This window comes from Stegostoma tigrinum, chromosome 1 (genome assembly GCF_030684315.1).
Source record: "Stegostoma tigrinum isolate sSteTig4 chromosome 1, sSteTig4.hap1, whole genome shotgun sequence".
NCBI lineage: Eukaryota > Metazoa > Chordata > Chondrichthyes > Orectolobiformes > Stegostomatidae > Stegostoma > Stegostoma tigrinum.
This window is the reverse complement of record NC_081354.1, coordinates 138,668,225-138,674,224: the sequence shown is the minus strand read 5'-3', so window position 1 is coordinate 138,674,224 and position 6,000 is coordinate 138,668,225.

Genomic DNA, 6,000 nt, shown 5'->3' with positions numbered 1-6,000 from the left:
CAGCCTGGAGTCAAGCCCTGGCACAGACTTGAGTCTAGGTGCCAGTGTGGCCTGAGTTGGAAGGACTGCTGATATGAGCATTTTATTTCAAAATTTTCTAGTTCATTCCTATGATCTGTTATGCTGAACTTGATATTTTTTATTTTTCTAACTGTTTTTTCCTAAAAACAGGTTCTGAAGTGTGTGTGCTTAGGTATCACGTAGCTAAGATCGCACTGTTAGTGGTTACTTCTAAACTTTCCACTGCGCTCACTTGTGTACATGTGACAATGCAACTAATTCATTCATTTAGAAGGCTTCTGATAAAACCCCGCAGACCTAAAAGCTAATTATTGGCATGGATAGAAAATTGGTGAACGGTAAGAAACAGAGTTGGAATAATGGATAAGTACTCAAGCTGACAGAATGTGTCTCATGGTGGAGGCGATGGCATTGTGGTATTATCAATAGCCTGTTAATCCAGTAGCCAAGGTAATGTTATAGGTACCTGGATTCAATTACTACCATGGCAGATGGTGGAATTTGTTCAATAAAAATCTAGAAATAAGTCTAATGATGATTACAAAACTATTGTTATTTGTCAGAAAAAATCCACCTGGCTCACTAATGTCCTTTAGGGAAGGAAACTGCCATCCTTACCTGGTCTGGCCTACATGTGACTCCAGACCCACAGTTGACTCTTAACTGACCTCTAGAAATTAGGGATAGGGTAATACATGGTGGCTTAGCCAGCAACTCCCATATCCCATGGATTAACAATAAAAAAAACTACTGACTGTGACAGGACAAGTTGTAGTAGTGCTTAATGAATGGGATCCTAGGCTCTATAGTAGAAGAAGTGACTACAAGAGCATGGAGTTTATGACGAATTTTGAAAACTGGTTCAGTCTCAAGTGGAACATTTGTGACCAATTCTGGGCACTGCATCCACGAGCAGGATATGAAGAGTTATCTGAATAGTTCCAGAATTTGAGGAACTTGAGGACTTAGGTATGTAGATTAGAGAATCTGGAGTTTGTTCTTCATGGATTACCAAAGTGAGAGGAGAATTGATAAATAACATTCAAAATCACAGAGGATCTAACAGAAAAATGGTTCCTGTTAGCAGAAGGGTTGAAAACCAGAGGTCACTTATCTAAGGTAAATAATCAATAGCATTACAAGGAAAAGCTTTTTAATGTAATGCATTGTCATAGTCTGGAATATATTGCCCGAGGATGTGGTGGTGGAAGCTAATACGAGGCCTTCACATGGAATTTGGATAAACACTGAAGTGAAAAGAAATTGCAGTATGGGGCTATGGGGAAGTGACAGGATGTGGGGCTAGATGGATTGCTCCTGTTTCTCATCTTGTTGATACTATCGTGAGGGGCCCAATGGCTTCTTGCGCTATAACAAGTGTATGGTTCTATTACCTAGATTTGCACTTTGCTTTTTTTAAAATCATTCTCAAAAGGCCTTAAGGATCAATTACAACCAATTTTAAATAAACAGAATTATCCAACCTCCTCCCTCACCCCTATCCCAGGCCCCAAGATGACATTCCACATTAAGCAGAGGTTCACCTGCACATCTGCCAATGTGGTATACTGCATCCACTGTACCCGGCGTGGCTTCCTCTAAATTAGGGAAACCAAGCGGAGGCTTGGAGACCGCTTTGCAGAACACCTCGGCTCAGTTCGCAACAAACAACTGCACCTCCCAGTCGCCAACCATTTCCACTCCCCTTCCCATTCTTTAGATGACATGTCCATCATGGGCCTCCTGCACTGCCACAATGATGCCACCCGAAGGTTGCAGGAACAGCAACTCATATTCCGCTTGGGAACCCTGCAGCCTAATGGTATCAATGTGGACTTCACCAGTTTCAAAATCTCCCCTTCCCCAACTGCATCCCTAAACCAGCCCAGTTCGTCCCCTCCCCCCACTGCACCACACAACCAGCCCAGCTCTTCCCCCCCACCCACTGCATCCCAAAATCAGTCCAACTGTCTCTGCCTCCCTAACCGGTTCTTCCTCTCACCCATCCCTTCCTCCCACCCCAAGCCGCACCCCCATCTACCTACTAACCTCATCCCACCTCCTTGACCTGTCCGTCTTCCCTGGACTGAACTATCCCCTCCCTACCTCCCCACCTATACTCTCTCCACCTATCTTCTTTACTCTCCATCTTCGGTCCGCCTCCCCCCCTCTCCATATTTATTCCAGGTCCCTCTCCCCATCCCCCTCTCTGAAGAAGGGTCTAGGCCCGAAACGTCAGCTTTTGTGCTCCTGAGATACTGCTTGGCCTGCTGTGTTCATCCAGCCTCACATTTTATTATCTTGGAATTCTCCAGCATCTGCAGTTCCCATTATCTCTTATTCAATAGAGGGTTTTTTTGCCAGCTTTTAAGAGGAACAAAGCTTATTGAACTTTATTCTTACTCTGGCCTTGGTATAGCAGAAGTACTGGGTGCCAAGATGAGAAAATACTCACTCCCCACCACAGCTTTAGCTGTAATGAGCTTAAAAGAAATCATCCGGAAGGAAAGATAAAGTCACCATAGTCCCAGAGGACCACAGGAACATGAGCACACCTCAAGCCATTCAATAATGACGGCATGATGACTGCTTCATGATGGCAACTTATTTTCCACTTTGCCACCTTTCCTGTTGTTCCATGGGCTTCAACTTGGCCATCAAGCTAATTAAATGGCACTCTATTAAATGCCTTAAGTCTACAAACACTGAATGACTCTCATCCAGCTGTCATCAATAAACTAGGTCAAGTTATTCAACCGCTATTTTGCTTTAATAAACTCACTTTGGTCCAAATGAACGGTAACGTTATCCTGGATTATTGTTTGTATGATCTTTCCAACACTACCAACTGATTGGCCTGTAATAATTTTTTAAAAAATTTATTCACAGGATGGGGGTGTCATTGGCTAGGCCTGCATTCATTGCCCGTCCCTAATTGCCCACAAGACAGTTAACAGTCAACCATATTGCTGTAGGCCTGGAGTCACATGTAGGCCAGGCCTGTTAACGATGGCAGTTTACTTCCCTAAACGACATTAGTGAACGAGATGGGTTTTTTTCCACAATTGGCAATGGATTCATGGTCACCATTGGATTCAATTCAAAATTTTCCTTGAATTCAAATTCCACCATTTGCTGTGGCAGGATTTGAACCCGGGTCCCGAAAATATTATCTGGGTCTCTGCATTAACAGACCAGCGACAATACCACTAGGCCAATGCGTCCCCAAACATGTTACAAAGGAACATGTGTGTTAGGAGCAACAGTATGCTATTGATCCCTTGAACCACTCTCTCCTTAATAACCTTTCACCCAGAGCTGTTGGGTTTATCCTTAAATCCTTTTTTGTATAAAGACGCAACATTTGCAATTCTCCAATCTTCTGGCTTCCCACTCATATCAAGAGATCACAGATTTATAAATTTTTAGCCCATCCAATATCTTCAGCACTTCCTTTTCACAATATTTGTGGCAGCATCCTTTTCTTAGTAACAAAGGTGCTCAATTAGAGGCAGGGGGCTGAGATACCTAAAGTAAATCCCGCTTTAGGTACTTAATTGGCCCTACTCCTTCCTTTTACCACCATTCACTATTTTAATCCCTACTGTATGTTTTTACACTCCTTTCAAGTTTTCTGCCTATCTTTTCTCATATTCTCCTTTCCTGTTTCACTTCTCCTCTGAACTTTATCTATTCAGACTGGTTCTTACCTGTATTATCAATTTCCAACCATCATTGACCTCTTTTTTATGCCTTCACCTCGTACTATTTCATGTTAGCTAAGGAAGTCTCCTTTTAGTTGCTTTTAACATTTCCTCTTACAGAAATGTACCTTGACTTCATCCCAACCATCTCCTCTGTTACTGTGTTACTTTGGTTTGTCCTGTACGTAAATAATTTTCAGCCTTACTATGATACCCTGATTAGCTTCTAAATTTTTGATATTCAACTTCTTAATTTTACATAGTCTTATTAAGATCAGTTTTTGACATCAGTTCAAAATGTTTCAAATTCTGATAAATTGATTATACCCGGTTTTCATGCGCTTCCAGTTTAGCAGTTGGACATTTCCGGAGATCCCCCGCTAAATCTGCATAGGTTTGTGGCCTGAACTGGTTGCTCCTTTCTGACACTGACAAGGCCTGTACAAGGTGCTGTGCAGCCCACTGACGATGTCCAGAACTCAGTCTCCCTGACAAGCAACATGCTGCAAGTGCATTGGCCAGTTCTAAGGGTCCTACGTGCGATGACGAATAATAGGGAGATGTAGTAGTATTTGAAGCTGCATCTGGAAAAGAAAATGTGAAAATTATTTCCATATCCTTCAATGATTTTCTGAATCTCAACTTACATTTATGCATTCTACTCTTCTCTCCCAAACAGGCATATCATGCATGAAAAATTCTTCTGTCAGTACATCAGCGTGCACTGCACCATGAGATACCTTTCGGGAAACATCCTCCCAGCTTTTACATACTCTAGCTCCCACACAATCTTAACATGTTTCACGGAGATAACCTCTCAATCTAAACTCCAAACAGTATTGGTCTAACCTGTTCATTATATGGCATTCCTTTTGACCCACGAATCTAATTTAGTGAATCTCCTCTGAATGCTATCCATGCGAGCATATTTTCCTTTAAGACAACTAGAATCATATACAGTATCTTACATGTATTCTCACCAATACATCATACAGTTAGAGCAAGAATTCTCATTTTTATATTCGATCTCAGTAAACAGACCCGATCATTTGGACAAATTAATTAACAGCAGCATTCCTAACAAAATTCAAGTGCTGTGTGTAATGTAAAACAGGTTAAAGCTTCTTCACAAATCAACAAAGTAATCTGTCATGTAAATATTCCTACCCCTGGGTTCTGACTCTTCCTTGTCACGACTGGACTGATGCCGGAAACCTTTTTCTGTGAGCAGTTCCACTAAGGCTTGAGTTACCAGAAAGTTGGGAGAGACAGAAAGTTTGTTGTCTTTTACTGGTCTATGGAAAAGGTGAAGCACTCTGTTCTTCTGCTGAGAGTCACGGATCATACCTACATGCAGCCCTGTTGCAGCAGCAATCAAATCCTGGGAAAAAGTAACATGGAGCTATTCAAATTCCTATCACAATCAAGTAACATATGAAACGGTCCCCTGGATCATTTACTGCTTTTTCTCAAACGTGTCAATTTAGATATACAGCATATATTGAAGCTTTAAACAATTTTTCTCAGAACATTACATTTATTACATTGTACTAAGTAAATGAATAGATCTGCTGTACTAACTTGCTATGGATTCCAATTGCAAAAGTTACACAAATATCTTAAATTGTATTTTGTATATAACGCAATAAAACACAAAGATATCGTAAGTTTTAAGATTTGTACTTTAGGATTTGAAGGCATATATTCATGATATACAAAATATTCATGGGAATAGTTCCAGGGATGAGGAACTTTAGTTATGTGGATAGACTAGAAAAGATCAAGAGGTGGTTTGATATAGATGTTCCCAATTATGAAGGGTAGCTAGACCAGATGTGGAAAATCAATTCCTATGGGCGGAACCATTGTTCAAGGTGATTGCCAAAAGAAGCTACAATATTAGGAAAAAATTATTCTGCAGTGAGTGGTTAGGATCTGGAATGCTCTGGCTGAGAATGTGGTGGAGACAGGATCAAAGGCCGTCAAAAGAGAATTAGATAACTGAAGAGAAATTATTTGTAGAGCTATGGAAAAAGGCAGGGACTAGATGAGTCGCTCTTGCTGAGATCTATCTAGCATGGACAGGGCGGGCTGGCTGTCTCTTTTTGTGCTCTTAACCATTCTATGGTACTATGAAAACAAAAATAGCAAAATCCTGCTATTGTGAAAACCTGAAATAAAATTGAAAATGTCCCCCACTCAACATGGAAAAATGTAGAGTTAACATTTTAAGTCAATGACCTTTTATTAGAATTCTAGTAGTCATCAACATGAA